We start from the raw sequence: 24,890 nt of genomic DNA on the forward strand, positions 1-24,890 counted from the left end.
GTGAAATATGGGTATCAAATAAATTTCAGAATAGTTTCTTATTTCCAGAGGAATTTTCAATGACTAGTATATTCATAAATTTTACTGTTTAATTATTAATTTCATTTAATTAAGTGTTCTAAAATCTGAGCAAAGCTTTTAAAAAGAAATCAATTGTAACACTTATTCTAATTACATAACCAATTATAGTGATTATAATACTGCTAAATTATATTAAAGCAATTTAGTTTAATTTATGATTCCATTACCCATAACTCAGTCATACTTTCCCCATTTTAATTCACTAGCAATGTCCTAGGTTGACTGATTAATTTTATGTAATTTAATACACTGGACTTCATGCTTTTCCACAAGTTTCCAAGATGAATCTTTAAAAACAAGTTGAATAATTCAAATACATATACATATACACACAGTGTCTTAGTCTGTTTGGGTTGCTATAGCACAAAGCCACACACTGAATGACTTATAAATAACAGAACTTATTTCTCATAGTTTTGTAGGATGTGAAGTCCAATATCAAAGAGCTAGGAGATTTGGTGTTTGCTGAAACCCTACTTTCTTGTTTACAATCATCTTCTTACTTTGTCCACCAATGATAGGGGAATGGAGCTCTTCTGAGTCTCTGATAATAGGGCATCAATCTATTTGTGAGAGCCCTTATGACCTTACTTAACACCTCCAAAAGGCTCTTCCTCTTAGTATCTTTGGATTCAGAGTTAAGGCTTCAACATATGAGTTTTAGGAGGGAGCAAATTGTATTTACATGAATATATAGAACACAAATCACAAACATCACAAACATACACAAGCATATACCTTTGTGTCTGTCTGTGTGTTCTGCAACACGAATACTGAAGATATCAAAAACAAATGTAATTTATATAACAATTTAATGACTATAGTGTCATATTAATGTAGCACATTGTAACAGTGCTAAATTTTATAAATAAAAATTGTATTTTAATCTTCAGAAAAAAACAAATCATACTTATTTTTGCGTGTGCAACACCTATCATAAGGAAGGGCAGAAAATATATGCTCAAAAAATGCTTCTTGAAATGAGAACTGAGTGAATAACATTCTGTATCAATTCAGTATCAATTACTAAATATAAATTTTCAGTGTTAGAAGAAAAAGTGCCTTTATCAGCATGCTTTAAGTTGGGAATATAGAGTCATAAATATAATTGTTCTAAGATTAACTGAAAAAATTACATTGATTCTTTAAGAGCTCTGAAGTAGTACTGCCTTTGATTTCAGAGTCCTACATTAGTTGATAAGAGTCAATACAGCCCACTTATATTAGCCATCTTTTCTCACTATTGCTTATTAGCAAGTTTTTTTAATGGTGGTGCACTTTTCCTTCTGGATATAATAAGAGCAAAAGGATTAGTTACTAAAACAATACGGCCTGTATAATAATGCAATTGTGCATAGAGAATTTTTACAGTTGGCCTATTTGCAATTTAAAATATATTTAATACAAATATCTAAATCTAGTTCATATTTATTAGTTCTTTTTTCACATCTTCTTATATTTCTACTGCAAACAAGAGATATAATTATGATGAACAATTCCATAGATTTATTAGTTTGTTAGGTTTTCTTCTTTGTTAATCATTAAGGTTTTTTTCTTCTAGCCAGGAGTTGAGGTACCCAAAAGGACAATATTTTAATAGCACCCTTTAGTGGTTTGCAATTACTTAAAAATTCACTAATAATGACTTTTTTTGATTAAAATATATTGTGTGAATATAGTTCATGGTCAAGTCGATTATTAAAATTTTACTGTTTTAATGGATTAATTAATGTATTGAGTTAAATTTTCAACTTCACAGAGAAACACAAATATGTTTTATGGGAGAGAGATACGACAGGAAGGAAAGAGAAGGAAGAGAAAGGAAAAGAAAGGAAATGAAGGGAAAGGAAAGGAAAAGAAAGGAAAAGAACAATGAAGAAAGGAAAGGGAAGGGAAGGGAAGGCAAGAGAAGGGAAGGGAACAAGAGAGCCTAAGGAAATATATGCCTTGTATATTCTGACACCAAATTTAGTGAAACAGTAAAACATATCACTGTGTTAAACTTCATAAGAAAAAGATGTATTTTTACTAAGGTTTAGTAAAAAGGAACATAATGCATTTGAGTTAAATAAACACTGAATTTGGCTGCATATCATCTTATGACTTAAGAATTAATACCTGTTGTAACTAAAGGCATGCAGAATGTTGGAAGAAGTTTTAGCATAAGCAATAGCCAAGCAAATTATGATATAATATTGTTAGATATGTGCTATGAAAATGACTTATAAATTAAAAAAAGAAGGATAATAATAATGAGACTTCTTGAATCATTTCTGATGTGAGGTACATTATCTTATTAAAATCTATTTAGCTTTGTACTAGAACCTACCAAAGAGCCTCACACAGTTTCCTAATCAGTGTTGTTTAACTGAGTTACACTTATGAAAACAAGTGTAAAAAATACCTCAAGCAAAACAAACATCTCTCTTTGCAATCCAAATTAAATATTTTCCAAAATAGCTTTCCCTTGTAATTTATAACTGGGAATCAGCTGTCCTTTTTTAAAGCATACTTTTTATATTGTTTTGAGGAAAAATTCCTGGCAATATAGTTCTTAATTAGTATTTAAAAGAAGTTTATACTGTTTTTCTCTTCAGATCATATAAATCTTTTGCCTTTTAAAAGAAGTGTGTATTTCTTAACCTGATAAGGAAATAATGCACAATAGGACAGGTCTTTGTCTGTTGCCACCCCTCCCCCCATGTTTTGCCATAGTATGTTCTGTTCAAGCAAAGTAACTGTGCTGCAGGATGTTTGTATCTAAGGTTTCAAGAATGCTCTGTTAACTCTGCCCATCTGCCTTAATGAGCATGCTCTTACAGTCATTGGGCCACCCTCCTACCCCACAAAATCTCTATATAAGGCTGCTTGCATTGCTATTCAGGACTCCGGTGAGTCCGCCAGCATAATAAAGAATACCTCCATTTCTCTGAGTGCTGCTCAACTTCTTCTCCACCAGAGACCTTCAGATACTCATAACACTTGGCTGTAAAACACAGCTGTAACACCTGGCTATTGCACATTGCTGTAACAAAACCTATATCCTAAATATTTCACTAAAGTAGTTGGATAGGGTCCTAAAAACAAATAGACCTGTTGGGCTTCTCAATTGTCCTTTAGTAATTAAGTTGCACTACACATTTTCAGATTTCATCAGAGAAAAAGGAAGAGTGTTGCCAGACAAAGGATTTCCAAATGTTGAGTATGCTACTGGGATGGTGGATGAACAAAGCTTGCACTCTAAAAGATTATTCTTCCTTTTTTCCTCTGCATTGTTTGTACTTAAAGGTTTGAATAATTAGCCGGAGGATTAAAGAGGAATATCAGGTAAGTTTTAGCCTCCTCCAGCTCTGCAGAAAATAATATACTGGGCTGAATACTAAGACAATTTAAACGGAAGCAGGAACTCTTCCCCTTACCCTCAATTTCCTTCCTTCCTTCCTTCCTTCCTTCCTTCCTTCCTTCCTTCCTTCCTTCCTTCCTTTCTCCCTCCCTCCCTCCCTTCCTTCCTCATTCTCTCTTCTCTTTTCCTCCCTCCTTTTTATTTCTGTTTAGTTTGGCAAGTGCATCCAGAAGTCTTACCCAATTTTTAAATGTAAAGATGCATTATGTTTGTGTCTATTTTTACTTTCTAGGGATAGTAAGGCAAATGCTACCATTTGGATGCAATAGGGAATCCTAGAGGACTTACAACCCAATGATCTGCAGAAAGTTCAAATGTACTTTGCATAATGGCAGTAGAGCACTTCTTTTAATAAGCAGGAAGACTTCACATTAAATATGAATAAGAAAATTCTTCCAAATTTGAAACAAATTGGTTTCTTTTTTGAGCCTTCCAAGTCCTATCAGGTTTGCTCTTATTCATGTCTGTTTGCTCTAGGCTGTTCCATAAAGGCTTTGGCAGTAAGCCCACTGTTTCAGGAATTAGCCTGAGGATTGCCAAGAAAAAGTCCTGGAAACTTAGTCCTGTGTAGCATATATAAATCTTAGAATAGCTAGATTTTAAGGGAATATTTTTACATTAGAAAAGACTTGGAAAATCAAATGCTCTAGAAAATTATTCCAAACCTTAATAATAATTTTGTTCTTAAATGGGTGATTAGAGCATAAATTTTTCTTAAATTCAAATTGTTTTTACATCACTTCACAAGAGAACATTATATTTGATTAATCACATCCATTAGATTGCAAAGGTCTATGAGAACAGATATATCTGTTTTCTTCACCACTCTAGCCCAGAACAGTCAATGTTCCATAAAAGTCACTCTGTAATGGTTCCCTACCAGAGGATTTAAGAATGTAAACAATTAGACTATCTTTGAATGAAACTTTAAAGTGATTTGAATTATACAACATAGTGTTATAAATTACAACTTGCCTTTCTAAATGAGAGAAGACTTTTTTTTAATCTCTTAAACAACTGGTGGGTATGGTAACTAAAATATTTTGAGGTTATTTGAGATTGGTCTCAGAGGTGTGTGAATAAATGGAATATTATTCCAGCAAAGTTTTTTGAGGGGGGCGGATTTTATGTCTATTCAATACTTGCTTTATCTACTTTTGATGCAATAACTCAATCTTTAAAGCAATTCTTTGAAGGGGATAACACTGCTTTTCAGATTTTATAGATGAGGAAGCTGAGATGTACAGATTAACTTGTCCAAGACTGCATAACTGGAATTTCTAAGGCTTCACTCTCAGAAAGTTGAATTCAGTTATCTTAAAGCCCATAATCCCAAAGCATAAATTTGGAGTTATCGTGATTTCAGCTAAATATCTCATTTTGCACATTAAAAATTTCATATTATTCTGTCCTAACAAAAAGTAGACTTATTACATAGCTTCTGAAACTAGGTTATATAGCTGCATTCAGTAATACAAACCAGGTATGAAAGTATTCCATTTTAATGATTAGGATAAGATGTGAAACAACCAAATTTAACATGGTAAGATGAACAAATAACAATGCCACTGTTTTGTAGAAGAAACTTTCAATACAACAAACATTTTAAGTCAGTTTTATTGCAGTATATCTATGTAAAGAACAGAAACCAATTTATGCTTAGTGAATTTTCCAAAGTGAGATTTAAGCAAATTAAATATCTAATTATTAAATTTATGATGCAAATAAAATATCTTCTTTTATTTAAATAGTCAATTTAAATTACTAACTGGTGAAACTCTTTAACTCAATAATATATAAATCTTTATGTATTATCTATACCTATTTATATATTATCTCAACATATATATTGATATCTACAACATAAAATGTCATGTTGTTTTCCAATAATTCTTCTATTCAATTCTTTGATTAATAATTATTCAATTACAATTATTATATCTTTATTTTCCATTATATAAAGTTTTTTATTTCAGCATTAAATTATTTCTCATGGAAGCATCTTTTTATTAGTGCATAATAAGAAGAATTTTTAAACTAAAGCCTTTTCTATTATTAAACTCTTTCAATTAATATTTTTCTGGACATCTTCTTAGTTTTCTCTATTTTTTAATAATTTTATTTTTTACTGAAGAGTAAACATTATGCCTTTTAATAAAGTAGTGATTTTCTTAAAGTAATGCCTAATTCCCCACTCAGTCTCCTATTTTCTCTATGTTATCAGCATAATGCTAGTCTTAACTTCTGTTTGCTCACTTTCCATAATGGGATGTGTGTAACAGAATGGACAAAGGGATTCCAATCCTTGACAATTACATTCATTACTAAATCTCATTGATAAAAAATTTGAACTCAGGCCCTACTAGAATTCAATGCATCAGTGCTATGATTAAACTTTTCTCAAATAGAAATATATCTTTTCATATACTAAGCTAAAAACTGCCTCCTTTTAAAGCTTAGCCAATGGATCTCTGATTTTTTACCCTTGAAGAATGTATCTAAAGTTCTTTTTATGATGCAAATTTAGTTGTATTGAAAACCAGATACATTCACTCTCATTTCCCTAAAGAGACTTTTTCTGTTCTCCAGATTAAAAGTTATCCCTTCACTTGTGAGAAAACAATCTTACTCTTTTCCTGTGATGTATAACTTGATAGTATTTGCTTGTTTTTTTCAAAAATCCACAATAAAATACTGAACTGATTGATTTCAGAAAGTCATTTGTCATTCATTAACTGAATTTTATTACTTATGCTGAACCAGTCATGTATCTACAGGTGCTAGATATTCAAAGTGAACAGAACAGTTAAGATGTCTGATCTCAGAGATCTATCAATTTAATGAGTGAAAACAGACAATAAGTAAGCAAATTGATAGATTTTCTAGATATTGAGAACAATATTGTCTGTGATCAAAAGACAAGCAAGATAATCAAATATGTTTAAAAGAGTATGTGATAATTTGGAATTGGCCACTGAGTTATCAACAGGATTTGTGAGCTGCACTGAAGAAGGATTGAAAGCAAACCTTCCTCCCTCCTCTTCTTGGCTGCATGCAGCTTTCTGGCTTTTACTGTGAGACAGAAATGTGAGAAGGATGGACTTCGCAGTTCTCATAGATGCTAAATTCAGCTCAGGCAATGCCTCTCAGGCTCTTCTTTACTGACAGTGATGAATGTGATTTTGAATGACTTGTTAATTGCAGCTATGTCTGTCACCGGATTTTACTTTCCATGCCGAAAGCAGATGGACCGTAATGAAAACTGCAAAGATAATTAATTTACATAGAAAAATTCCTAATAACAGGAATTTAAAGGTAATATACCTTGGAGACAATCTTACGAATTTTATTCAAAAATATTTATATGAAGACATACTAAAGAATCAAAAGAATATTTCTTGTTAAGTTTTATACGTTTTTAGGTTTAAAGCTCTAAAACTTTCTATATTTCTTAATATTTTATATGAATATCTAATGATGAAATAACTTGTGGATAAGCATGGAATAATTTGTGAAACATAATATATAAAATAAACATGTTTTTGGAAAAAGTTTGAAATATATTCAACCTGAGGGATGGTAAAAAGTTTATTTAGGACATAGAGGATGGACAGTTTATAAGGAAAAGGAGAAGTATTCCTGCCCAAAATATATTTATCTTATATTATGACTTTTTTTCTGGTAAAAGGTGTTCTGCTATGTTATTTTAGATTTCATAGTTTATAAAAATTTTAAAATCAAGAAACAGGTTTAAGATGTATGTGTTAGTTATATTAGCTGTGTACATTTGGGAAATTTACTTAAATTCATCAGTGGTATTATTTATAAAACGAAGATGTTAAAGATTTTCTTTATTGGTTGCAAAGAACATATGCAATCTCTAATCTGAATTTTTCGAGCACTTCTTAAAAATATTTAATGAATCAAAAATATAATGATGAAGAAGAAGAAGAGGAAAGAAAGGTAGACAAGGACAATTTTGAAGACAGTAAAAAATATCCCTTTAACTACTACAGCATATCCAGAGATTGCTTGTAGGTTTTTCCATACACATATCCATAACTAAATGCACCCACAGTGGTGTATGAGTTACCCACTGGACCAGTTCTCACAACAAACCTCTCACAATAGACTTTATTAGGCAAAAAGACATAGAGAAGGAAAAATAAAGTTGAAAACAGCTATGTTTTAAACCTGGGCTTCAAAATCTACTATGTCTTGTTTCAGCTCTTTCTTTTTTTTTTTTTTTTTTTGTTACTGAGGATCAAACTCAGGACCTTGCACTACAGCAAGGCAGGTGTGGTGCCACTGAGCTAAATCCCTGGCCCTACTCAGCTCTTTTTGATACATCCTGATATGTTGAAAATATAGTTAAAAAGCAAGGCTTTTAAACTGAATGTGATGTGCACCCCTGTAATCTCAGCACTCTAGGAGACTGAGGCAGGAGCATCACAAGCCCAAGGTTAAACTGAACAGTTTGGTGATATCCTGTCTCAAAATAAAAGATAAAAGGGGCTGGCGACGAAGATCTTCATGAAGGCCCTGAGTTCAGTTTTGAGATTCTCAGTTCTCCCCTGCACTCTGCTGACCCACATCCCCCCAAAAGGAAAAGGCTTTTTTTGTGACGGTAAAAAACAAAATCCAGAAATTCATACTTAAATAAAGGCTTAGATGGCCACCATCTAGTGTGAATTATTTCAATTTTTTTTGGATTAAAAGTCATTAAAATGCAATTACTATATCTGCTAAAATGTTTATAATTTAAAAATAATCATCTCAGTTATATATTAGGATGTATATTCCTTTAGATATGCTTCCACCAGTAATTCATATTATTTATGTGTTCTGTAGAGGGTTGAGTGCTCACAACAAAGATTTTAATTGAAATGTTTGTTTATTTTTATATTGTCTCCTTTTTACTATTACCACTATTTTGTTGTATGTTGTTAACTTTCTATTTTGCTTTCTGAAGTTAACACTACATATTTTAGACATGTTTTTGCTTCTTACTGTGTTGTGAAACTAAATGAGCAGAAGGTTGTCTGAGGCTATCTCTATACTTTTGAGTTCTTAGAGAACAAAACCATCTAATTTCGTATGTAAACAAACTGATGCCTAAATTAGGATTATATTTTTGTAACAAAAAACAGTTAAATTTCAATCACAGGTAACCAACTAATCAGACTTTGCCCAGGTAAAGAAAGTGGATCATCATGGCATGTCCAAATAAGGTGGATGTCTGGCTGTAACCAGTCGAATCTACTGTCTTTTCTTGCTGGTTTATGACAGTTGGTTGAGCTGGACTTGGAGGTGCACACCTGTAATCCCAGCACTCTGGGAGACGAAGGCAATAGGATGACAAGTTCATTCCCATTCTGGGCAATTTGGTGACTTAATGAAAACTTGTCTCAAAAATGAAAAATAAACAAGGGTTGTAACTTAGTGCAAAAGTCCTGGGTCAATCTTCATTAACCCTATACGTACCCCAAAATGAAGTCTGTCTGCTCACATATCTTACAGAGCTCTCTGAACCTCTTCTGGTGTTAAGCAATTCATGAAATTTTCTTAGTTTAAACAAAATCTGTTAAATACACTTTGCCATCGCTTCTCAGCCTTTTGGCTAAGATCAAGTGTAAATTCACTTTGCCTACTTAGGGATCCTTGATGGGAAGAGAGATGAGAACACAAAGAGGGGTTATAATATGTAGATAAATTTAAGTAGCCTAATTGTACCCGACTTAGTTGTAGGATTTTATTTTAAAATGAATGAATGAATGGATTAACTTATTTTGCAGCAATGTAGAATGAACTCAAGCTATTGCAGGACTTTTAAACTGTGCATGCCCAATGGGAGATTTCAAAAAAGACATGCATCCTATAGTCACTTTCATTATGACCCAGTATTCCAGAAGCAATTAAGATCTTGATAATTAAATTCAGTAGTAAATAAAGAGTAATTGAACTAGCCTGGGTACTCAAATCTTCCTCCAAATTTCCTTTCTGCATCTACCTACTATTTTGAAAAAATTATTCACTCTTGGTTTTTAATTATTCTTGTATGTGGTATCTCATGTATCTTTCCTCTAAAGCATTTTACTTGGTCCTAGTTATTCTACCTCTTACATATACATTTTTATTCAGGTACATTCCTCTTCAGTTCTGCACTATTATACTGCATTAATACTCATCAGTTCATCCTCTATCCATAGAAGCAAGCCTTTTTGTTTTCCAATTCTTGTTCTGAATACCTGTTCTTGCTGTCATAGGGCTAGGATGCTGGTTTAGAATCACAAGATTTGCAAAAGACTGCTACTTAAAAGCTATTGAAGTTCATGAAATTGTTTAACTTCTCAGAGCCTGTTTATCTTCTTTTTTTGGAGGGGGGCAATATTGAGACTGAACCTAGTGAAGGTTGAGCTACTTCCTAAGACTTTTTTTATTTTAAGACAAGATCTTGTCTGGCTTTGAACTTGCAGTCCTTCTGCTGCACCTTTCCAAATAACTGGGATTACTAAACTACTTTGCTAGACTCTGTTTAAACCATGAATTTTTAATAATTTGATTCAAGAGAACAAGTTGGCAGGAATACAGTCAAAAGGGAAAGACTCTCAGCAGAGACTGACAAATAGTATTTCATATAGGCCCTTTTAGATAATAATAAGAAATATGAATTTTATTTTACATGAAATTTGGTACCACTGGAGCGTTACAGATAGTCAGTGACTATTTTGCATGTAGGAAATATCACTCCAACCACAGTGAGGAGAATAAATTATAGAAAGACAAAGGTGGGGCCAGTTAAAATGGCTATTATAGTAAACCAGAATAGAAAACTTGATGGCTTAGATTAGGCTTGTAGCTCTGAAGGGAATGAAAGTTAAATTGTTTTGATATATATTTTGAAGGCTGAGCTGATAAAGTATACCAATATGGAATGGAGAAGGAATTAAAAATAGCAAATATTTGGTATTTAACAAGAGTTAAATGAAAGAGGCTTCTACAGAGATATGATCAGATTTCATGAGTGTACAAGGTTGTCATGGCAATGGATGAAATGACTTGGGAAAGTGTATAGGTAAGGAGAAGTAAAGATATCTAAGAATGAAGCTCTGGGGAAATTCAGAGGTGTGGGAGGGGAGAAGAATGTATTTATTTATTTATTCTTTGACTGTAGTTTGTATCCAAAATTTTTGTACGTTTGGGAAATACACTTGTAGGCAAAAAAAATTAAAAAATCTGTCCTGGAACTGATATTTTGGTGAAAGAGAGCAATGACAATGAACAGAGACCTCAGTTAAAAAATATATGCTAAAAGGATAAAAAGAAGAAGCAAAGGGAAACGTTAAGTGTGTGGAAAGTTTCAATGAGTTTGTAACTCATTCTGTTTATTTGTTTGTTTATGTAGCAATGAGAAACCATCACGTGGTATGGTTTAGCAATTAAGTATGCATTTAAAAAAAATAATATTTTTCTACTTAACCAAAACTATAAAATTGTCACATCTAATAAATTTAATAACAATCTCTGAATGTTATGTAATGTCCAGGCTATTCCACAAGATAAGCAATGAGCAAAAAAATATAACCAATCTATATTTTCTTGAAAAGAATTTTGGGTTGGTTATTTTTAAAGGTAAAATTGACAGAACTTATTGATAAATTGGCTGTGGGAAATTATTGAAACTGGAAGCAGCAATGTTCTTTCTGAGCTTTTTTGCACAAACAGATGGAAGAATGGAATTGTTTTTAACTGAGATGGGTAGGCCTATAAAGAGAATATTAAAAGTAAATTATAGATATATAAAGTTTGCAATATTTATTAAATATATAAATGTTTATGTGCATAAGGCCCAGGGTTTCAAGGAGAAATATAAGCTATATAACTTTGGAAGTCATACGTGTTTGTATAGTAGTTAAAGGAGAAAAGCTGAATTGTATTCCCTTTGGAATAAATATGCATGGAAAAGAGACGACATCCAGAGAATGGGCTTAGACATTATAATATTTAGAGATGAGAGGAAGGGAAGAAATACCAAAGGAGACAAAAACAGCAAGTCTCCAAAGGTCAGAGAGAATATCTAGAGATTTCTGGATTTCTGTGACTTATCTGAAGATGTATCAGTGAGGGTAGAGTATATATAGGTATCAAACTCTGATGGTAGCTTTACTTAAATTATTGAGAAATGATCATATCATTTGTTAATATGAATTTAACTGCTGGTCACTATGACACTATGAAATCTTTTTTTAACACAGAATGCAATTTATTAAGAACTTAATGGACAGAAGGGATAAAAGCCTATCTCGCCCAGTAGCAACACAGGATTCCTAGACTCTGAGATAAGAGGAAGAGGCTTGTATACTACACAAGACAAAGGTATGTATGTGGGCTTTGACCAAGACTATTAACACATCAGAAGTCAGTTAAGAAACAGTCCAGGCATCAGATGCTCAGCTGACTCTTCAGGACTTTACGGGGCAGGGTTCGGAACGCAAGCCAAAGTCACCTGGTGGCCAAGATGGCGGTTATCATCAAGACGCAAAGCCAAGCGGTTCTAAGGTTTCTTTCCTTAAATACACAGATACTATTATTTACAGAGTTCATTTTTACATTAATGGTGAAAATTTACTTCACTTGAAAAACGACCTTTATCATCAAACATTGGAAAAAAATGTATCTTGTATGATGTCAAATTTAGATAAACATAATGTCAGTATCGTATATCTCCATATACAAGATTTTGTTCTGAGCTTGCAAAAACTACTGGAAGTTGGGAATTTATAATTAATGTGAAAAACCCAATGAAACATATTTTATTATGGTCTGTAATCTTTTAAGTAAAAAATAAATAGGAAGGAAAATTATGAACTATTTAAGCTTCATTCTCCACTCCGCCAACCAAAGATAAATGAGGAAAAAAAATAATCAATTCTTTAGGAAAATATGATAAATCATAGTTTTAAAAGTAAAGGTTTTGATTCTATTAACATATCCTCCCAGAGACATGACATTGTTATTTGTAGTTGTTTCTCTAAAATTAGAGTTCTAGTCATGTTATTTTTCTCTCCCTAATTTAACAACTTAGTTTTGCATAATCAATCAATACTACCACAAAAGACCCAAGTTGGTAATTAAAACAATCACTATAATATTTCATCCTCTTTAACCATTATTACAGCATATTAAAATAAACTGTGTAATTATTATCATAAAGATGTAATTATATCATTATTTGGGCATCTGGTTCTAATCCTCTTTTGTTTTATCCAACATGTATGCAAATGAAAATTTAAAAAATGAAGCTTTTACATTAAAATTTCCTTCACATTTGTGTAATCCTTTATAATTTCATTAATTTAACAAATATTTATAGAATAACAGTTATAAGCTCGTCACTGAGCTAAACGCTGTGCAGTACAAGTGTGGGTCTGTCGAATGCAAGAATGTGGGATAAAAGAAATACAGTAAAACAATTAAATATTTAAATACAAGGAAAATCTTGCATTAACAGACACTAGCAATGCTCCAGCAATAACTGAATTATCTCCACACACACACACAATTTAATTGACAAAACCCCTATAAAATCCTTGATATGCTTTTCAGGAATTATACCTTTGTATTTTTTTTAATTTCAAATTTTTAATTCATAAATTTGAAATACAGAAGAATTTAATCTGATAGGTTAGGCCTACTATTGCAGCAAGATGGAGGGGTATATGGATCACCATGTTTTATATTTTTTTTTTATTCACTAAGTTTATTGGTACAGTTTATGTACACAATATGATGACATTCATCACTGGGGATATATCTTGGTTTTTATTTTTTTCCCCATTTCCCCTGCCCTCCCTTACATTTCTTAATGTAGTAGAATTACAGTTTTGTTAAAGGAAAAAGATGAATAAAAGTTAAACACAGTGGAGATTAAAATAAAATAAAAATGTTGAAGTCTATAGTGGTAAGGGGATATATTGATCTAGTGGAAAGAATTGTGTCAGATACTCATTTCAAACCATGTCCAGCAACTTGACCTTAACCAATTTAAATGACACCATTTATTCATGTAATAGAGACAATATTTTCTGAGCAAATGAATTCTGAACACTAAAAGTTTATTATGTGAGACCACCTAGTCAAATGCCAGAAATTTGGTAAATTTATATTACCTCATTTCCTCCTTTTTTTTCCATCCTATCCTTTCTATTTTTCGATCTCTCCATAATCCTTTTAGTATGGATCAGTTCAATAGCTCAGAATATGTGGTGGATCCTAAACACTGTGAATACTGACTTTTAAGAACAGAGATTAAGGATAATCTTAATTCTATTAGGAAAAAATAACAATGTATATAAACTAGTTTTTATTCATTCTCAACACTTTTGTACCATGCTGATAATATGCAATTTTATGAATAGTTGAAAAGCTTGGAAATAATAAAAAAACTACACTATATTGGACCTAAAATAGATATTTCTTGATATTTTTGGTAGTCTTCTTTATTAAAAACAAAAGACAGAAAAATGCTTATCACCATTTAAACCCTGTTTAAGTGTAAGGCATTATCTATTCTTACCTGATAATAAAGCCATTTTTACAAATTTTACACATACAGAAATTATAAAACAATTATAGTGTACTTTGAAAAACATAGTTCAATTTGTAATAATGGATTTCATAATTATAATACTTTTATTTCACTTTAAAATTAATTTCTTGTTTATATTCAGATCTCAGCTGCTTCAGGATGTCAGAGAAACAAAAAAAATAAATACTTTACATAAAAATTTTCCATAATTTTGACATTTTTCAATAGTATAAATATTTTCAAATGTAGTAATTTCCTTTAATGCAAAATATTTAACCTATCATGTACAGTATAAGAGTATACTACTACTGGTGTGTATATGCTTTGACTATGTGTTCCTTCTATATATATATAATACATATATATTATAGTCTAGTCATTAAAGGAATATGTACCAGAGAATTGTACTTTAGCATTATTTTTTCCACTTCTTTCTATACTCTTTAATCTGTTATCCATCAGTTTGAAATGATACCCTTCATACGGTAATAAGAGCCCCTCAATATGCTAATTGCTTCATCTTGATCTTTACTTTTACTCTTAACTACTCCATGGATAGTCTCAGATATATATTGTTTTGCTCAGCATTATGGTTCAAAACATTTTTCCTGGATAATTAATATGTTAAAAAGAGACCAGAGGAGATTAAACAGCATAAGTTTCAAAATCATAATAAATCAATTCTCTAAAATATGCTCTTTAAGAAGCCTATGAAAAATTTAAAGACATAAGCTGAAATTTTTCTGATACTAAACTACTTTTTGGATGTTTTTGCTATTAAATAGTCAATTATACTTACCATTTTACTGTAATCATGTCTTTTACTTTCTTTTCTGTTGTTTCTCTTTAAATAAATAATTTCCAGTTTTTAAATCAGTAAAGAATGAAGATAAATTTTGTTTCGCCACCAACTTACTATTTTTCCTTTATAGATACCTGATTATATGTTTATATCTACAGTAGGTTCACAATGGAAAACTTTTATATGGTATATTAATATTTTGTAGACAGTAGTAATTTAGACAATAATAGTTACTAACTTAATAATATTGAAAAGTTGGCTGAAATTATATTGTGTTTACTGAACTTGTGTTACTATTTGATTTCATTTATTTATATAAAAATCTCCCCTAGTCCATAATAATTTCCAACATAAGAAAGGCCTGTGAAAAATGTGAAGCTTATTTTTATATGTAAAAGTCAAAATTTTTCTTACCTTAGTATTTCCTATTCTTAATATATAAATGAACTCTAATTTACTAAAGGTAGAAAAAGCAATGTAAGTAAGAAACATTGCAAACAACCAATATAGATTTAAGGTAAAAAAATTAAAAACTCTGTCTTAACTTGATGTTAGTTTATTATAAACCCAAGTGACTAACAGAATATGAACCCTAAATTGATGGAGAAGGGAAGATAAGAGCCTACCTTTCCTGAAATTATAAATGTAATAATTTTATTTTGAAATATTACTTCTCTATTAGTACTTCTATAATAGAATAGTACTTCTATAATAGTTCTATTATCATATAATAGAATTATAATACCTCTATTATAATATAATACTATTATTCTATAATACTTCTATTAGTACTTCTATAATAGGATAGTACTTCTATATTAGTATTTCTATATTATTTCTCTAATAAACATTACATAATACTTCTCTGAATTTTCATTGAGACATAGAAGACATTGCAGGTTTTGTGGTCTCAAGGTCAATATTTTGTCACTGCCTAGATCAGCACAAATAAGAGAAGTCAATTCTTCCTTGTACTATTTCTTATCTCGCTGTTAATTTGAGACCTCTCAGTTCTACTGTAAAGTTGTTTGCCTCATGCCTAAATCTTCTTGGAATACTATTAATTCTTACTTTTTACTCATCTTTTAAAAGAAGAAGAGCTGAGCATGGTTTTTCATACCTATAGTGTTAGCTAAGAAATCAAGCCACAGCAGGCTGATATCTTTATTTCCTATATTCTCTTCCAATTTAGTCCTTACTCTATTTTCTCTGCTGCTGGGAGAAGTGGGGGTAATACTTGAGTTCACAAATTCAGGATCAGTCTGAGCAAAATGTGAGATCTCATTACAAACGATAAACTTCCTTTAAAGTTTATAGCATCTTACACACCCATACATTCCACTATAATTTTTTTAGAATAAATATCAAAAGAAATACTGCCTAATAGCTATTTTTGATGTTTAAAATACTTGACTGATTATTTCATTGGTTTGTCCTTTGCTTCCTGCCTCCTGATTCCTCTTGTGTTCTGCTAGTCTAAGCTACTGATATCCTACATTCTAATCAAATGGCTTTCAGGTCTTCACAGGTCTTTTTTTACCAATAATGTTCACATTTCCAAACTCACAATTATATATAGTTTCATGCAGCTTCTGGTGTAGCCATTACATTTGATGCAGATATTTAATCCTTGAAATAGCTTCTTTTTTGTTTTGAGGGGTTTATTAGTCCATTTTTATTACTCTAAAAAAAAAAACCATAACATGGTTAACCTTATAAGTAAAATCAGATTATTTAGGTAATAGTTTTGGAGGTTCAAGGGGATAGAGCTGGCAACAGGTTGGTTCTGGTAAGGAACTTAATGGCAGATGGCAGGAATGTGTCCAAGAGCTTGATCACATCATGGTACACATAGTCAGAGAATGATTGAGAGCCAGGCTCATTCCTATACATACTTGCTCTGGTGAGAACTACTTTAATGTCTTCTGAGGGCAGGGGCTCTACTGATCCAAGTGTATTTCACCAGGCCCCATTTCTTTCCTTCTTTTTTTTTGGTACCGGGGATCAAACTCAGGTCCTCGCACTTGTGCAGTAGGGAACGAAACCACTGAGATAAATCCCCAGCCCACTAGACCCCATTTCTTAAAGATTCTGCTACCTCTCATATTCCCATAGTGAAGACTAGGCCATAAACAAGTGAACCCTTGTTAGACCAGCCATATCAAACCATTGCAAAGGGATACTTTGACTCCCTAGGTTCTCTTCCAACTTATTTGGCTACTTTATTTATTTATTTATTTATTTATTTATTTATTTATTTATTTGATGCTTCATTTTTCTTTCTTCTGCCCTCTAACTTTGAAATGCTCACACACTTGCTCTATCCACAACTTCAGCAAATGATACCATCCTGTGTCATGACTTTGAGGACCATTTCCTTGCTATTAGATACCAAATTTATATGCAGCTCTTACTTTTTTAAATTATAGAGTTCTATCAGAATGATTTTAATGTCTCATGTCTGCAAATATATCATTTAAAATATGTAAAATAACACCTTTACACTCTTTCAATCACATCCTTCCATGTTGGTCTCTAATAAAAACAGCTCAACTCTGCTCCTACAGTGGACCAGTTCAGAAACTTTAAAACATCTTGTTCTTTATTTAATCTTTCATATCATACATCCAGTCAATCAGCAAATCCTGTTAGCTCTTCCTTAAAAATCTATCTTAAATCTGACTATTTCTTTCCACTTATACCTCGTCCAAAATACCATCATTTCTCAATTGGACTGTTAAGACAGATGCTTTAACTCTTTTCTCTACCAGACAGAGATGTTTTATAAAGTTTGAGTTAAATTATTTTACTCAACTCTTCTGGATTAACTTCTAATTCAGACTAGATACAAACATTTACCCAGGTTGAAAGGCCTATGTAACTTGGTCCTCTAACTTACCTCCTTACTACTTTTCCTTTACATAACTCTTATAGCCACACAAACTTTGTTGTTCCTGCAACATCCTAAACATTTTAATATTAGTTCTGTTATTTGAATCTCTTTCTGCTTAGAAAAAGTTTCCCCCATATATACACATAATTTACTCTATCACTGTGTTCTATATAACTTTGTCAGACCTTTTTTGTGATCACCTTCTAAATGATTACCCTTCATTTACATCCATCTCTGAGTCCGACTATGTTGAATCTAATTTTTTTTCAGACGTCTCATCGCAGTGAGACATATTACATTAATCTCCCTCTTATCCATGGGTTTACAGCCAAGATCCTCAGTGAATACTTGGAATCAAAGATAGTACTGAACGCTATTGTAGAAGTCACCTTTCCCACCGCTGGACAAAATATCTGACACCCATATTTAATGGAGGAGAGGTTTATTTCATTCATAGTTTCAGGGAATTCAGTTCATGGTCAGCTGGCTCTAAGGTAGAGGCATCATGGAGGAAGGGCATGATGAAGTAAAGCTGAATATTTTGAGGCGGGTAAGAAGTTCCTAGATATAGACTCCAGAATTACTCCTCTATAAGCTACCCAGACACACACAGAAGTGTGCTTCATTAATCCCCTGAAAAGATTCCAAACCAATCAAGTTGACAATCCACCTAACCGTGAAATCTATATATGAGTTTTTCCTATTGTTGTATCTCTATATTAAAGTTTAATATATGAATCAGGCACACTAGGGCTGGAGATGTAGCTCTGTGGTATAACTCTTACCTAGCGTTTGTGAGGCTCTGGGTCTGATCCTGTGCACCATAATAGACAAATAAATTAAATAAACCATAGTAAGAGATTAACAACTAATACTAAAATAATAGTATTATAATAATACATTTTAGGGTAAGTTACATGTATGTGGTCTCTCTTTTAAAATCTTATTGTACTGTTCTTATTATTCTTGTGATAATGTGACATGGTACACTGCCTACCTGATGAGAAGTGAGGTGAATGAGATCAACACTGCAACACAAGATTAGGCTAGTATGTAAGGGTTACTTGAACACAAGCATTGTGATATTGCAAAAATAAATGTGAAATATTTAAAATTACATTTAATTACTGCATTTTGTTACTTTGTAAGCTATTAGTCTGTATCTGACAGGTCTTCTGAAGTACTACATTTATGTGCATATCCCTGAAATTATTACTTTGATTTCTGAAAAATTGATTAATTCTCATATTAGGCTGAAAAGATGCACAAGTGAGCTAAATATTATAATTCTTACAAATATAGAAGAGATTTGGGGAAACAAAAACAAATCACATTATTTCCAAGCAAATGGATTAAATAAATGAAATTTTCCATGTTTTAATGTTCCTTTCTCTACTAAGAAACCATTGATTTCCCCTACTGCCCTGAGATAGAGAATTACAAAATACTTGTTCAGATATATTTTATTTTATTGCTCTCTTCATAGTTATGGGCCATTGGTGGATGTCTGATTTTTTATCTCATACTACTGTCATTGATGGTAAAACACTACTGCATTCTCAAATTATTTTGAAAGTGATTTTATGTATACTTTAGATTGTCCCATAATATAATTCTTTCTTTTCAAGTGAGTTATACTGATGTATCAGTTTTTTAATATATATTTGTATTCTATCTGTTAAAGTAAGTTACAGGAATGCTGCAGTTAGCATTTATTTATTTTTTATTCATTTCTGAGTAATTGCTCACCTAATTCCTAACAGGAAAAGAGATTTGAAGTGATAGAACATTGATGTTGTCATGATAGCAATAAAATAAACCTGAGAAGATTTAACCCCTGATCCTTTTGCAAAGTCATCAAAATGTTCCAGTGGAGTTAATTATGATAATGTACCACAAATAATTATAGAATCACAGGGTAAGGTATTTTTCCTCACTCTAAAAACCACATGAACTATTATCTGTCAGAAAATCTAATTATAAGTTTGATAATAATTGGACTTGATGACCATGTGACAGTCATTCACAAACTTAAACTTGTCTTTGTGTCTCACAATGTCTAATTTTAGTCTGTTCTTTGTCCTCACCTATGAAACATTAACTAAGAAGGTATCACCACACTAACACGTGAAAATTACTAGTTTGCAACAAAATGCACTTTCTAAGCACACTTAATTATTGCTGTTAATAATTCATGGTGAAGCCCGCCTGGTGACTGTATAAGAAAATAAATGTTAATAGTTTTAAGTCACAGTTAATCTTTGTTCTGTCATTTATTATCTACAGTTCACTTTTCTTCTATGGACCACAATTTTCTCATCTGAAAAATGTTAGCTAGTCTTATCATTTCAGCATTTTTTCATTCTAATAATGGAATCCATATATTTCATACCTTGTCATAGAAATCATATCACTTATGTTAAAAGTATCTTTAACTGATATGCTTCTGATGTATTAAAAGATGTCAGCTATTTAAAATAAATATGTTGGCCTGGCATGGCGGCACACACCTGTAGTCCTGGCACTTGGGAGGCTGAGGTAGGAGGGTTGCTGTGAGTTTGAGGCCAGCCTGGGCTGCATAGTGAGTTAAAGCCCAGCCTGAACTACAAAGCAAAATCCTCTCTCAAAACAAACAAGCAAACAAACAGTAGAAGAAACAAAATTTAAATGTAACCTTAAAATTAATTTTTCTGGTGAAGGAATTTGTACTAATGATATTTAATGTGTACAGATACAGAGTAAATGCATGTATAGTGATTCTGAATGGAAAATAACTTTCTACTCAGTATTTTCACTTTTCCTCAGTTTCTCTGTTGCCTTTTGGAAACATAGAATACATTCCATTTACAAAAAAAGAGAAGTGTCGAGAAAATTTTGAAAATAAGTGGAGTCAAAATAATACTATTTAAATTGCCTTGTTTCTTGTGACTCATAAGTAAACAACATAGAACTGTATATCTTAAATTATAATTAGTATTAAATTATTTTAACATATAGGTATCAAAATACATTATTACAGTGTATTCCTAGCACAATAATGAATTATTATTATTTATTTATTTATTTATTTTTGGTACCGGGGAGAGGATTGAACTCAGGACCTTGTGTGTGCGAGGCAGGAGCAGTGCCACTGAGCTAAATCCCCTGCTATAATGAATGATTGATACATATGTGTATGAAGCCTTCTTTGTTTATGTGTGCATCTAGATTTCAAATCAGAAACAAATCTTAATGGTTTAGAAATCTGTAGAATCTATAGTTTCTCATTATTACAATGTCAGCTTAGTACACAGATGTATGTCTATTTTTGAATTGTCCTAATTATTTAAAAGGATCATGTACACTAATATAATATGGTTTAGTACTACATTTAATCTCATCTACTCCCCATTACAAAAGTTGTAAACTATTATTTTCTCCAAATCAGGTAACTATAATAGTGAAAAATGTAACATTTTTATTTCCATTTAATAAATTGTCACTTTTTTGACAAACTTCCTTACGGTGGGAAGGAATACATAATAATTGAGAAAATGCTCTCAAGGCTCATACTGTTAAGGAAATACACACACACACACACACACACACACACACATTTAAACATCACCTAGTTTCTCTGGTTTGAGAAACTGAAAGTGGAAATAAGGACTAAAATGTATAATAAATATTGGGAAATGGGAAGAAAATGTTCAAATGGGAAGGGGAATAAGGGAGGAAGAAGGAAAGGAGAAAAAAAGTTAAAATAGAAGGAAAAATGGAAACAAAGCTTTTGTACATAGGTAGGGGATGGAGCTTGAAGGGAAGGTAAAAAAGTTAAAAAGAGATGGGATGTATCATTTACACGTGCAAATTCCCTATGAGTGCTATCATCAGGTATGCCTAAAATGCACCAGTGAATGTTTTGCTATAAAAAAAAGAAAACGTTGTGCTATGAGAAAAGGAATGGATATGTTGTGATGTTACTTATAAATTATTTTAAGTATATTTTTGGTTTCATGATATCAAAATAAGAAAAAATTAAAAATAGTGTGTCTTAGCTTATACTCTGACAAAAAGTTAGGAAATTTTATGCAGTACAAAGGTGCTCTGAATAAATGAATTATTACTAAAACTGCAGAAATAAGATAATTTTCTCAATTTTGAGGCGTACTTTAATTTGAAATTTTAACATGTTAATTAATTAGTTTTGAGCTAGGATAGTAAATACTTGTACACTTTGGGGGAGGAAGTTATGTTTAATCTTTGGTAAAAATAAATTTAAGTATTTTACACCTGGTAGGGGAAAAATTGATTTTTTTTTTTAATGCAGAGAACAAGTGCAATTTCCTGTCAATGATAAAGTAATTTTCAATATGTCAGTAAGGTAAGTATATTTATATACCCATTTTATAGATAAGAGAGCAGAGAATTTTATGTAACACTTCTAAGGTTACATATACAAAGGCTCTGTAGAAAGATTAACACTATGCAAATCAAGGTGGTCATAGGACAGGATCTGAAAGACTGTGTAACTGCAATGTGATTGGCTCCCACTGCCCATGAAAGAAGCTCTGAATATAGCACCCAGTGATTAAATAGTAAATAAAAAATATTATCTATAGGTATACTAAGAAATATAAGGCTACTGGAATCATGATTTGCTCTATTTTATATAATGCTACAAATTTTATTTTGTCTTATTTTCTTTCTTTATTGTTCTGTTGTCTATGATAAATCAAGTCTGATTGCACCAATTCCTTACATTACTGGGATAGTGCTAACAATATCACTAAATGCTGCTAATTTTTGGAGGTCACCAAAACATTGCTTAGATGAATGCTTGATGGACAAATATTGATATTTTAACATTTAAAGGATAACACATAAAGGATATTTAAAGTAACATACCTGTGTGCATGGACATACGTGCCATTTGAGAAAAGTTTTCAAGTCATTTTTACAGACAGTGTCAGAATAAGAAAAGGAGCAAGTGAAGTATAAATAGTACTAATTCTAATCAGCAAAGGTCTAAATCAAGTTGTAGCTTCTGTTTTTTAAGGAATCAACATGGGTATGCAACTAAAGATACAAAATTTGAATAATTCTTAGTATTTCACAGAATAACTTTTTCTTTATTTTTATCAAAAAATAAAATTTAAAAGGATTTATGTGTTTTTAATGAATTTATTTATATATTTGTTTATTTATTTTTACTGTTCCAAGCTACACTCTGAGTGGTCCACCTCCTCTAACCAAGATTTCCCTTCGAACATGACATTTAGCTATAAACTCATCAGTGGACCAGTCCCCTGATCCAATGAGCACAGGAGGCTTTTGGTGTACACCTAGATATAAGCCATACAATTATTTATACTGTCTGCTAAAGTAATGAACAAATATTCTTCATTGGAATCATGTAGTCTTCAAAGGAAGATAAAGCATCATAATATTTTCCTGCATATCATCCACAAAGTAAAGCTTAAATCTGAATATTATTTTCACACAAAACTCACTAGTAAAATAAAACTAAACCCACGATGACTCTGGTATTGAAAGAAAAACAAAAATTACAAAGCAGATTTTTTTTAATGTTCAAGAATTTAATTAAAATACATCAGTAAATAGCAAGCAGAAAGCCAAGCATGGTGGAGCATGCTTCAAATCTCAGCACTCAGGAGGCTGGGGCAGGAGGATTGGTATGAGTTGAAGACCAGACTTAGTTACAATTGAGTTCTAGACCACTTTGAACCACATAGTGAGAAACTGTCTCAAATAATAAAAATCATGGTAAATAGGAAAAGGCCTTTACCAATGAAATGAAATTAGTAAAAAAAAAAAAAAAATCTGGACAAAAAGGCTCAAGCCTGTAATCCCAACATGCCGCGCGGAGGATGGTGTGGGGTAGGGGTGGGGTTGTTATGCAGAAGTATTTCAAATTTGAGCCCAGCCTGGACACTTCAGCGACTTACCAAAACACTAGCTCAAAATGAAGAAGGAGAAAAGGACTACAGATGTAGCTCAATTTGAAGGCCTTGAGTTGATTGGTCAGTACCAAAACCAATACATATATTGAAAACTACACTAAATAAAATTAAAAATTGATTGTATAGGTCCTGGTACAGATTGGAGAAGATAGAGAAAAGAGTCAGTAATTTTCTAGAGAAATTTAAAAAGGTAAATAAAATTGAAGTAAAGGGAACAGAACTTTGAGAATAATATTAAACAGCTTTCATATAATTGGAGTTTTAGAATGAGATCAGAATAAGAGCAGAGTAGAAAGCATAGTTGAGGAAATACCCGTATATTCTCAAATATCTACAAAATATCAACCAGAAAATGATCTCAGTGTATAGCAATAAAGTTGAAAACAAAATTATCAGAGGCAAAAGATAATTCTTTGATAAGACAAAAATATTAATAAAATCCAAGCAAAAATAATCAAGGGGAAAAAAACAAAATAAATCAACAATTCAAAGAATGATAAGATAGTCACAGGCACTATTAATATAATATAATATAATATAGGAACATTTTGAACAATTTTATGCCAAGTGATTTGATAGCTTCAATTAATTGGAAGAATATTATTGAAAAATATAACCTACCCAAAGTGATTCAAAATGTGTAGCATAGTTACATAGTACTATATTGAAAGAAGTATTACATTTACAATACAAAAACTATCTCACAAGGAAACTACCAAAGCCAAATGACTTTACTTGTGAAGTATATTAAATATTTAAGGGCCAAATAATGCCAATGCAATGCAAAACCCCAAATTGGAAGCTGAAAAAGCATTATTCAGATAATTACAGTTTACAAAAAAGCAAAGAACATTACATGTTGATATTGATCATGCATATGTAGAAAATTTATCAGAAAATTATATATATTATTATGATAATAAATTTAATAATTTATCTTAATATTTAATATTATATAATATTAATATATTTCTAATCTAGAAATATACAAAAAGTTAATATGACACAGCAGTTTTTTACTCTAGGAATAAAAGTGTTTTAATAGTCAAATAATATGTTAACCCATCACATTAACAGAATTGATGAGAAAACAAAACTACTACAATTTTTCAAAAAAAAGAACCAGAAAATTTTGCCACAATTTTATATTCTTAAAGGCT

The 24,890-nt window shown here is 31.4% G+C and overlaps 1 protein-coding gene and 1 long non-coding RNA gene across 6 annotated transcripts in view; one reads left to right on the top strand and one right to left on the bottom strand.

Moving 5' to 3' along the window:
* The window catches only part of LOC106009238 (uncharacterized), a 601,717-nt gene that overhangs the window by 565,175 nt on the left and 11,652 nt on the right, over positions 1-24,890 (top strand). The window contains exon 6 of one of the 4 annotated variants that reach the window (XR_015440937.1): positions 11,740-11,860. This is a non-coding gene — a long non-coding RNA (uncharacterized LOC106009238). Of the gene's footprint in view, positions 1-11,739; positions 15,530-24,890 lie in introns of those variants that run through there. The other 3 variants (XR_015440935.1, XR_015440936.1, XR_015440938.1) reach the window with 3 other exon arrangements.
* Positions 1-24,890, bottom strand: part of Bche (butyrylcholinesterase) — a 55,347-nt gene that overhangs the window by 18,673 nt on the left and 11,784 nt on the right. The window lies entirely within an intron of this gene.

Source organism: Heterocephalus glaber, unplaced genomic scaffold, assembly GCF_053883595.1.
Source record: "Heterocephalus glaber isolate CG9 unplaced genomic scaffold, H.glaber_assembly_v1.0 deba00001504, whole genome shotgun sequence".
Taxonomy (NCBI): Eukaryota; Metazoa; Chordata; class Mammalia; order Rodentia; family Bathyergidae; genus Heterocephalus; species Heterocephalus glaber.